The sequence below is a fragment of the Gracilinanus agilis genome, chromosome 2, assembly GCF_016433145.1.
Source record: "Gracilinanus agilis isolate LMUSP501 chromosome 2, AgileGrace, whole genome shotgun sequence".
Lineage (NCBI taxonomy): Eukaryota > Metazoa > Chordata > Mammalia > Didelphimorphia > Didelphidae > Gracilinanus > Gracilinanus agilis.
In genome coordinates, this window is record NC_058131.1 from 548,824,795 (window position 1) to 548,836,234 (window position 11,440).

Here is an 11,440-nt window from a genome sequence, read left to right on the forward strand (position 1 = left end):
GCATCCTGATTCTGGGGTCTCCAAGAAGCAACTGATGGCAGGAGTCTCAAACCAAGAGATCTGAAGCCAGATGTTCACCTTCAGCCTACTCTAATCTAAACCTAGTGTTCTTGGGTTTCAGAGAAATGAAAAGCAGCCAGTTCTCATCAAATACAGTCTGAGTGCCTCTGTTCTAAGAAGAAGCCACATATAATTTGGGAACAATGGTGGGCCACATCTGTAATGCAGCCAAGTTACAAATTTATTTAACTTTCACACAGGGGCAGTAAAATGGTGCAGTGGAAAAACAGCATTTGGCTTGGGGATAAAAAAGATCTGATACTTCCTTAGTTGTGTGGCTGTGGGAAAGACAACTTTTCAGCCTCAGTTTCCTTTTCTATAAAATGGAAATAATAGTATCTAATTTATAGTGTTGTGAAGATCAAATGAGATAACATATATGCATACAGACACATGTGCATGTGTATATATATTCATATACACATGTAAAGCACTTTGTAAAGCTTAAAGTACCATATAACATTATATAAATATCAGCTATTTGCAAATTTTCTTTGTGCTACAATAATTCCCAAAACAAAATCAAACCTATAGGTGTAGGTAGGTTTTCTGCCTTTATTCTGACTCCCTTCCCACCCATGTTTGGAATGCTTTCCCTCCTTATCTCCATCACTTGGAATCCTTGGCTTTCTTTCAAGACTCAAAAGACATCTTGAGTTGCCAACTAAAAGGCAGGAAGCCTTTCTCAGTTCTCCCAGTTGCTAGTTAACAGGCTTCCCCTCTAAGGTTTTATTGCAGAAGCAGCTTGGTGGAATGATAAGATACATCACTGGGCCTGGAGTCAAGAATTGAGTTCAAATCTGCCCTTAGACATTTACTAGCTGTGTAACCCTGGGCAAGTTACCTTAACTGCTGTCTGTCTTGTGCTTCATCTATAAAACAGGGATAATAATAGTGCCTACCTCTCAGAGTTGTTGTCAGGACCAAATGAGATAAAGTGCTTAGCATGGTGCTTGGAACATAGTAGGTGCTTAATAAATGTTTTCTTCCCCGTTTTCCTGTCTCTCCTGTCTTCCTTCCTTCCTTCTATCCTCCCTCCTTCCCTCCCTCCCTCCCTTCCTTCCTTCCCTCTTTCCTCCCTTTCTTCCCTCTTTCCTTCCTTGTTTCCCTTTCCTCCCTCCTTTCCTTCTTTCTTCTCTTCCTTCCTTCCCTCTTTGTTTCTTTCCTTTCTTTTTCCTCCCTCCCTTCCTTCCTTCCCTCTTTTCTTCTTTCCTTCCTCCTTTTCTCCCTTCTTATTTTCCTTCCTCCCTTCCTTCCTTCTTTTATATACCTTGAATATACATATATAGGTATAGTCTTCCCTCCCCTCTTAAAATGGAAGCTCTCTTGTGGGCTGACACTCTTTTTTACTTTTTCTTTGTATCCCTCAGTGCTTAACCCAGTGCCTGACACATAGTAAAGACTTAATAAAATGCTGTTTGTTAATTGATTTATTAAAGAATCTGTATCCCTAATCCTTTCAAATTAAAAAGGGATGATAAATGAAGGAAGCACCAACATTCAGGGCTGGTTTTGCTTTACTATCTGCTAAGTAGCTTTCCCAACTGAAATCTGTGGTAAAATATGTTACCTTTTGCCAAGGTTATATGTAGCACTGAATAGCAGCTGGTTTGAAATTATGTTTGCCAATCACCAAGCCAATCACTGAACCTTAAACTAAATATTCCCAAGGCCGATCCTATTCATTCTGGTGTAAGGATGGTGTGCTTTTAAGCCTCTGTTGCCGGCTGCTCCATGACCTGCAATTAAGGCAAACTACAAAAAGGGAATCGATGGTCAAAACTGTATTTTATTTTACCGCATAGATGGAGCCTCTGCCTGCCCTACCAACTACCCACAGGATTTTCAGGAACTTGCCATTGATAAATGATGGCAAAGAACTGTTACAAACTAAAGAGCTACCAAAAACCCTTTTAATAGCACTGAGAGTCCTTGGCCAGCAGCAGGAGCTGCAGTGTTCTTAACTGCTGGGCTGCTGACAGCCTAATCCTAGAAAATGAATATGTTATTTTGGTCAGAGTTTCATCTGCCCCAGATCATAGGTGCCCTCCTCCTTCTCTGCCAAAGGAGACACATGGTATAGCTCAACTCCCTTCTTTAAATTTAAGTACAGACTACAGTAATAGGCAAAGTAATTGCAGCTTTTTCCTGAGGTCTTATTATACACATACAAGAATCCCAGGATTTTTTAACCCATGGTTTTCTTCCCAGAATGCACTTAGAAGGGTTTACTATGACATGTTAGCATTCTATGTATTAAGGTTTGTTTTTGAAATATAAGTCTTTAATAGAGAAGCATCTAATTTACTCTAAAAGTACCCTCTCTCCTCTTGTTACTACCCACCATTAAGAAAAAAACAACAACAAAAAATGCAGCCTTGTTGGCAATTTTTCAAAGATGGTCCTAATTACTCATGTAGGCAAAAGAATTCTTTCATTCAAACATAATCCAGAAAAAAAGCAGGTTGTAACAGAGCGAAACTACAGTACTACTCTTTCCATGCTGATGCTACTAATGCTGGAACATCTGTAGCCCTTGCTGTCGTTGCTGATGGGACCAATAAATACTCTTGGGAAATGGGACAAGGATACATAATGGATCTTCACCTGCCAAGACCTGGGAAATGAATGTCAATCACACCAGAAGCAAAAACACTTTTTGAAGGTGAGTGATAAATAACGCTATTTGTCCTATGCCACTATAATCTTGGGCAGGGAACCCTAACAAAGAGAAAAACTGCAGGATAAGATACTTCTCCAGAACAATGTGAAAGGGGCAAGATGTCATAATTTGAGGGGGGGGCAAAGCGGAAGAAACTGAAGGACAGGGCGCTTAGATAGAAGTTATTCAATTCTACATATACTATATATAATATTATATAATATGAATTTGTTGTAAAAATATCTTTACCTTCCTTCATGAAAACCAAAGTCAGAAAGATCACAGGGCCAGAAGATGGCAAAGAGAGATTCTTATTATCAAAGCTGCTTTGGGGCTATCTTAACATGTAAATGTTTAGGAAGAAAGAAAAGTTTCCTGCAAATAAGTATCAGCACTACTGACTCTAGGAATACATTTCCTCGCCATTTATCACTACCTTCATGCTTCTACAGATCTATGATCTTATATACTGGTGCAAATGGCAAACTATCCACAACTTTTCATCTCGGGTGCCTTTTTATACTTGTTTTGATGCTGTGGCATTCCTCTAATCCTTTTCCGTTTTATAAGTACCAGTGGAACATAATTAAGAAACTGGGGCTGTCCATCTGTTACTACCCATATGATCACCCTACTATGTATTTCATCGTCATCCTTTGGTCACCTCCAACTTCAATTCCTTCCAGATTGGGATGTTCCAACGACACACAACCATACCCCATTGCTGCAACAATATCTAATTGTTTGGTTGTTTTTTTTAAATTGTCTTTCAATCTGGGTGCAGTCTTGAGATCATTAAAAGCTCTGTGCCATTTTTCCAAATGCAACTCGGTCTACTCTCTTCTCTCTTCCTCCTTTCTTTCAATTCTGGACCCATCTCCTATCCCGCCTGCATTGTCTAAGATATACACAAATACGCACCCATACTCACTCATGTACACACACGTACCAACTCAATGAATGGATTAAATACCATTGAATTGAATGCCATAATTGGACAATGGGTATTTTTCCATACACATTATTTTCCCATTTGGATTGTTAGGCTGATTTCTTTAGCCTAATCTTGGATAGCCACTAGGAAGCTTTGTAAACACTCTGGAGCTTGAGGCAAATAGCATAATGTCATCCACAAACAGGACTATTTGGAGTCAAGAAGCCACCCTCTATTATAGAATCCTTTCCTATGTACTTTGGATGACTTCGAGAAGCACTTTTGGTGTCCATCTCCCAATGTGATTCATTTCTTGAGAGTAATTATGAGAAAGTCGTTGAAGAGAGTTCTCCCTGTGGTTGTATTCATCCAAAGTCTAATCTTAATAGACGCCTGAGAAGCTCCTTACAACAATTCACATTTTCTCTGCACTCCAAACCAATCTCTACACAGCTGTCAAAAGGATTTTTCTAAAGCACAGGTCTGACAATGGCACTTGCCCCCACTCCCAACTCAAATGGTTCCCAATTATCTCTAGAATCAAACATAATTTCTTTTGTTTGACATTTAAACATCTTTAAAATCTGGCTCCATCCTACTTCTCCAGACTGATTATTATATATGACTGCCCTCCACACACTTTACAATACAGCCTTATGGACCTTCTTATTGGTCTTTGCAAACATATTTCATCTCCTATCTCTATTCCTTTGCATGAACTGTTCCCTTTGCCGGGGGTGCTCTCCCCTCCTCACCTTTCCTGCCTCTCCCATGGCAAATGCCTTGTATCTCTTGTGGGTATGTATGTGCATATACAATATACTATATATAATCTGTCCTTTTCAGTAGTGTCCAAGTCTATGACCCCATTTGGGGTTTTCTGGGCAAAGATATTGGAGTATTTTGCTATTTCCTTCTCCAACTGACTTTACAGATGAGGTAACCAAAGCAAACAGGGTTAAGTGACTTGCCTAGGTCACACAACTATTAAGTACCTGAAACTAGATTTGAACTCTTGAGGATGAGTCTTCCTGATTCCAAGCCCAGTGTTCTACTTATTGTGCCACCTCGTTGCCCATACTGTAAAAGCACACATGCTCTCTCTACCATTAATATGGGAACTCCTTCAAGGTAGGGATTTTTTTTCTCCCTCAATATCCCACTGCTTAGCCTCAGCAGCTGGAATACAGTGAGTGCTTAATAAATGCTTGTTGACTAACTGATGTTCACTTCTAACAACAGAACTTGCTAATTTTAGAAGGTTAAAAAAAACCCTTGAAAACATAAGTTAGAAAAGGGTTACAAATAACCTAAAGAGAGCTGATTTTGCATAATGATTCATGTCTTTCATGGTTTAACAAGCAATGCGTTCATACTTTTATATCATTTTATTGCAGAATAGGGAAAAAAAAATTTCACAGAAAGCATCTGGTGCAACTATTAGACACGGGGCCCAGATTTAGTTAAATCACGTGTTCGCCTTTGTGGAAAAAAAAAATGACAGAGCAATAACATGTGTAGTTCACCAAAGAATTAGTCTGGGTCTTTCTGTTTTCTGTCAAGTGGAACTGCAGGCTATAAACTACTTCAATTTCTTTCTTCTCTTTTTCAAACTATACGGTATTCTCAAAGTCCAGTCTGAGTGGCGTCTGAGCAGCTCCTTCTAATTCCATTCCTCGAGTGGTTTAATAATCAAGCTTGAAGAGATTACACAGGAATGAACAATCATTAGGGTTTGGGTGATTCCCCATCTAAAAAAAAAAAAAAGTCCATAGTTGCCTACCCAGACGCTGACTTTCTGCAGGTGTACCCCCAAGTTGGGTGAGGGAGGAGCTTGGCCCAGGTTGGCAAACAAAAGAAACTTCCCCGTTCTGGATGTTAACTTTAGTTACCAAAGCCAGACAATGATGCCAGTAGTGTGGAAGAAAAAATTGCTATAGCCAGCTGTGCTGTTCACAGTCGGATGAATTCTGTGTAACTCCAAATGGTTATGGAGCCAGTAGCCTGTTGTGGCCAAGGACAGAATGATGGATGATATACATACTGTGTCCAAGTAGAAAGAATGGCAGAAGTTCACTTCAGGGTTGTTAAAATGCTAATCTGGGTTAGTTAACAAAAGCCTAATGGAAAAGAAAAGTTTGAGAAAGAAGGACGCCCCATGGGCTATAGACTGTGCCCCCAGATTTGATTTCACTGGTCCCATAAACACTTGCTTTTGAAAATAAAGACAATCTAGAGGTTTTCCCATTTGAACAAACGGAAGTAACTCAATTTTAGCTACCATTCTTGTCAGGGTCTGAGAGGAAGGAAAACTCCGTCAGCACCTACGGCGATGGAGAATGGTATTGTCCAGTCGGTACAGTAATGTGATTTTCATTTCTTACATATGTCATGGGAGCAAATCAGAACACACTTTCTTCTGAACTGGAAGCTGGCAGCTGTTCTCAAAACAAGCAAGCAACAGCTTAATAAAGATAGCTGAGATAGATTTTTAACTCTAAACATACTAGCTTATGGAAAAGAGAGCACACCTGTTTTATTAATAACCATCGCAATGAAAGCAATGTGTAAATTATCCTAGAGAGGGCTTGAAAACCTCAAGAAGCCTTTGAAGTAGATATTTTTAACCCCATTTTTATGGATAAGTAAACTGAGGCTCTAAAGTGGCACGTTTTGCTCATGGGCAAAAAGCAAAGTGTCAGAGGCAGCCTTCTAAGCTGGATCTTCCAAACTCCACATCCAATAAGTCCATGGAAGGAGGCCTTCTGGGTCTTTTAATCTTATTTTCATCCTACTCTGAGATAAAATACTCATATGACTTGAAAGGAAGATATGTATGAACTTTGTACTTATGTGATGTGTTTGCATGTGATCACCATCTCTTAAAAAAGAAAAAAAAAAAAAAAGCAAAACAAGAGCTTGTTCATCTGATACCACTATCTAGGCACGATGCCTTCCAGACTGATGGATCTGATGGCCTCAAACTGCCCTCCCCTTCCTCCTCTTAGAAAGACAAACATCCTCCAATGTCTAGTCATAAAGAACATTAATTTACAGCAGCTTGGCACAGTGGGTTTCCAGGATCACTTGACAAAGTAGGGGGCTGTATGCCTGTAAGTCATTTTACATCTCAGTCCCCCCCTAATTCCTTAAAACTTGAAAATCAGTGGCCAATTTGAATTAGTAGGAGTTTCCTCACAGGAAGTTCCCTATTCATTGATGAAAATTACAGGTCCCAAACCAAAATAAAATTTTAATGATTAAGAAATATATGTAATATGGGCTGATGGGGATATTATTGGGGATATAGACACCAAACGATAACTCTAGTCCGACTATCAATAATATGGAATTAGGTCTTGATCAATGATACATGTAAAACCCAGTGGAATTGTGTGTCGGCTAAGGGGTGTAAAAGGGGTTTGGGGGAGAGGGAAAGAACATGAAATTTGTAACTATGGGAAAATATTCAAAATTAAAATTAAAAAAAAAAGAAATATGTAATATTAATCTGTTAAGTCCTAATGATCTATGGCAGTACCTATAGGAGATATGGAACCCTGGGTGTATTTCCAAACCCCAAATTCCGTCTTGTCTTCTCTCTACTGATTATTTCCAATTTAACCTGGACATATTTTGTTTGTCCATACTTATTTGCATTTGCCTTCTCCATTAGACTGTAAGTTCCTTGAGAACAGGGCTATTTTGGTCTTTCTTTGATCTCCATTGCTTAGCACAGTCTGGCACTTATTAGGTGTCTAATAAAAGCTTAATGACTGATCAGCTATATGCAATATTCTGTATGTAACATAGAAACTAACCCAATTTCATGATTTTTCCCTTTCTGCTTCTTACTGAAAAATCATTTCTTTTTCTCAAGAACGACTAAGCTACTTATGAACACACACCACTCAAAGGAAGCAAGGATTATCACTACCAATTTACAGTCATAACAGAAAGAGTGACAATCTTTAGGTGAAAGTTTTCCAGTTTTTAGTTTATAGAGTTTTGTGCATTTCAAGTAATGGATCCCAATAAGAGGGTATCAGTCATGCAGATTTACAGGAATAACTGGGCTAACTGATACAGATAAGGGGGAATACAGTTTACACCCTAAGCCTAGTTCAGGGCATGAACTTCTTATGGCTTCTGGAGACCTCAACTGTAATCATTTCACAGACTAAGGAGTTTACTGCCTTCATCTCTGACCATTCTACCTAATAAGAAATGTCCAGATGGTCCAGTGGAGAGGGGGGAGGAGAAGGGAAGCAACCTTAAATCAAATGAGAACTACCCTAGCTAATAATATAGGTTGGAGAAGGGGCAGCCACTTTATTCTTGGCACCCTATCCTGCATCACTGAAATGTTTTAGAGAAATACCCTGCATCTCCACTAGAAACATGCAGAGGCAGTGACATCCTACAGGATGAGTAAGAAGGATGGAGAGGAGAGGAGAGGAGAGGAGAGGTTAACTAAAGATACAAACAGAAGTAAACAGTCTTCTAAAAACATTTGGGAATCTTTAAGTTTACCCTTTGTCTGTCCTCAAAGTACCTTCCCTTTGAGGTAGAGACATTTTAGAGACAATTCAAAGCATAGATTCTACACAAGTCTTTTCTCCCCAACACCTTCATTACAGCTGAACAGTATATGAATTTGCTGTAAAATGTTTAAATTAATGTAATAGAGACCAAAATCACAGAGCTCAACTGGCAAGTTCTATTTATCTAAGGCAGAGCAAATGTTTATATAATATGCCTGCCACTCATTACATTAAACTTGACTACATACAACTTAATTTGCTGAATTGGATACATAGACTAAAGAGGTGGATAGATTTTTTTTTTTAAACAACATGAAAAAAGCAGCCTAAAATTGTATTCTTTTACAGCACAAAAGGATAGCAAACCCTTTCACACTAAGCTTCCTGGGATAAGATTCCTCAAGAAGAGAAGGAAGGAATCTTTAAGAATGCTCTCTACAAATATTTTTCTTGGGCTTATATTTGCTCTGAAGTTTTGGGACATAGTTCATGAAGACCCAAAAGCAGAAATGGGGGAAAAGTCAACTTTATTACCTCAAAGATAGGAGATATCTAAAGCACTGATACTTTCTTTTTAAAATAAAACTCGGGATTCTTGATAGGAAAAGAGATCTTCAGAAAATATCATGACAATTTTGAGGTCAAAATTTTTGAGATCAACTACCACAATCTCTTCATTTTACAGATGAAAAAAAACTGAGCTCCTTAGACTCCAGCAAAGTGACTTAGCCAAGGTCATAAAGATACTTTATACCAATGCCATAACTTTAACTAGGGTCTCCTGACTGCAATCTTTTTCTCTACTATGCTGCAAATACACAAGATACAATCACATATGCTTATATATATATGTATGTGTGTGTAAATAAATATAACTGAAATCTACATATCTACAAATCTACATATTTACAAAGATAATATAGCCTCCTTCCAAGGGAAGATGCCACTACTGTGTCAGTAAGTCTTGGGCTTTGAAATGTTTTTCTATAAGTGGGAATGAACTTGTCCTGAACCATCCACACTCACCCATCCAATGCTGCCTGTGACCAACTGCACACTCTCACTGCTTCTAAAAGCAGGCATTCTAAGTTGCATGCCACCCCCACCCCTTCCCCTTTTAGGTTTTGGTGTATATTCAAAGTAGTACAGAGCAATATAATTAGAGTACTACTTACTGGGTGGTTGTAGTACTCTACTCCATAGCCCTGCTAACAAGGTGATGACCGGCAGGACTGGTCAAAATGGTTTTCTAGAAGGATCCAATTAATATCCACACGTATTTTTTCCCCTTTGCTTCATGACATTTATCTTTTAAGTCTAGGATTATTTTCAATCACCTGACAGCAATGGTTCTGGGAGTCAATTTGCTAGGAATCTTTCAAACCCAGGGCTCTCATCTACATCTCCAAGTCCTCTATGACCTTTCATTTCAATCCAAGAGTTATAAATAATAGAGGAGTCTTATTTAAGTCCTTCCAAATTACCCAGTGTGAGCTGCTGTATCAGTTTCTGCAGAGCTGGAACAAATAGATAATCACCGTAAAGAAAAGGGAAAAAGTTTTCCTACCTTCCACTCCTTCATCAGTCTCCCTCTCGTCTCCCCCTCCCCCCTCCCTTTGCCAGTTGCCTTCAAAAGAAGAGGCGGCTCCAGGCAGGAGGACGCCCCTCGCCTTCGTGAAGGGGCTCATGCAAAATTGACTCTTCCTTATTTGTTTCCATCCATAATTGATGGGTAGATGGAAATCTAACACATCCCAGCAAGGAGCTCTTACAGCCTTCGTGGAGGCCCCGTCCAAGAAGCTTGTGTAAATCATTACGAGCAGAACAAAGCATTGAAAGTTACGGAGGAGTGGGGAAAGGGTGGGGTGGGGTGGCATAGGAGGGGGTTAGGACCCCCCCCCCCCAATCCATAGCTCGGGCCGCTGCGGCAGGTTTAGGCAGCACGGGCAGCGGGCAGGAGAGAAGGGGTTGCATCCCCGCGGTGCATCCATGGGATCACTTCAGTATCGGGGGTCGGGTCCCCAGGGATTCTCTGAGGAGGGGCCGCGGGCGTGCTCAGGCAGGCTCCAGGAGCCGTCGGAAGCCCGGCGGTGGCGGCGGCAGCAACAGTAGCAGCAGCAGTAGCTCGGGCTGCAGCGCTCGGGCCGCACGAACAGGTAGCCCCCCGTTGGAAGGCTGGCTCCGCGGGTCCGGGCAGCCGAGCTCCTTCCCCGGAGCTGACTGAGGGTCGTCAGTCCATAGTTCCGTCCATCCTCCAGCCCGCGGCTCTACCCTGTCCCAGCCTCCAAGCCAGCGCCGTCCGGAGGGACCCAGCCTGGTGAGGAGTAGGGATGAGGGGTCCCCAGTCCCCACCCCAGTGCTGGCTCTCAGACCATCGCTGGAGAAACCATCCGTGCCCAGGCACCCCAAACAACCCCGGTCCGACTGATGGCAGAGTGGGGAGCAACGTAGACCTAACCCCGGGCAAACAACTTTTTCCCCCCTTTATGCCTTTTATTTATTGGGGAAGGGGGTAAGATAGTGCGTGCGCTATGGGAAGAGCACCTCTTCTCGTTCCAAGTTTCCCCTCCCCCCCAAATCTCAAGCAAAGCAGAAGAGCTGGCCACAGGCGAGTACAAATAACCTCTCCTACTCCGACTCGGTGTGCTCGTAGCACGCCAAGCTGACAGGGTTCCTTGCAAAAGAAATCAACTCTCCAGCTACACTATAAATATCCATCTATCTATTTGTACACACATGCAGAGATAAATGTACGGCTACGAGTCCGGGGGCTTGGGGGTCCCCCACCCACCCCTTTCGGACGGTGGTAAAGATTTTCTCTTTTTTTTTTTTTTTCGAAGGAAGAGCTTACCTCATGGGGGGAGGCTGGCAAGGAAGCTTGAAACCCACCAGGGTAAGGGGGGGAAAAATAAGAAGGGAGAAAAAAAAATCCGGTCTTCTTAGGTTTTGGTTTCCTCAGTATAATCCCGAAACTCGCCACCAACCCTTTCAGCAGCGGGACAGACCAAGAGCAAAACAAACCCAAGCACGGCAAATGGTGTAATTCGATCCATCTCCAGTCAATCCATCCAGAGAGCCAGGGAGGCTGCTTTTCCCTCCCAACAATCAGACAGCTCTGAAGCTCCAGTCCCACCCCCAAGCACGAAAGAGACGCAGGCTGGGACTGACTTGCACGCCCTCACTGGCGGATCAGACGCTGCCTCCGAAAGGCCCCCTCCCCTTCTCCCCGCCCCCGCCCCC

General features: G+C 41.6%; 1 protein-coding gene across 1 annotated transcript in view; it reads right to left on the bottom strand.

Moving 5' to 3' along the window:
• Positions 1-11,325, bottom strand: part of SEMA6D (semaphorin 6D) — a 70,884-nt gene extending 59,559 nt beyond the window's left edge. Inside the window, exon 1 of the mRNA XM_044665190.1 lies at positions 11,052-11,325. The gene's annotated coding sequence lies outside the window, so the exon portion shown is untranslated. The remainder of the gene's footprint in view (positions 1-11,051) is intronic.
• Positions 11,326-11,440: the final 115 nt, after the last annotated feature.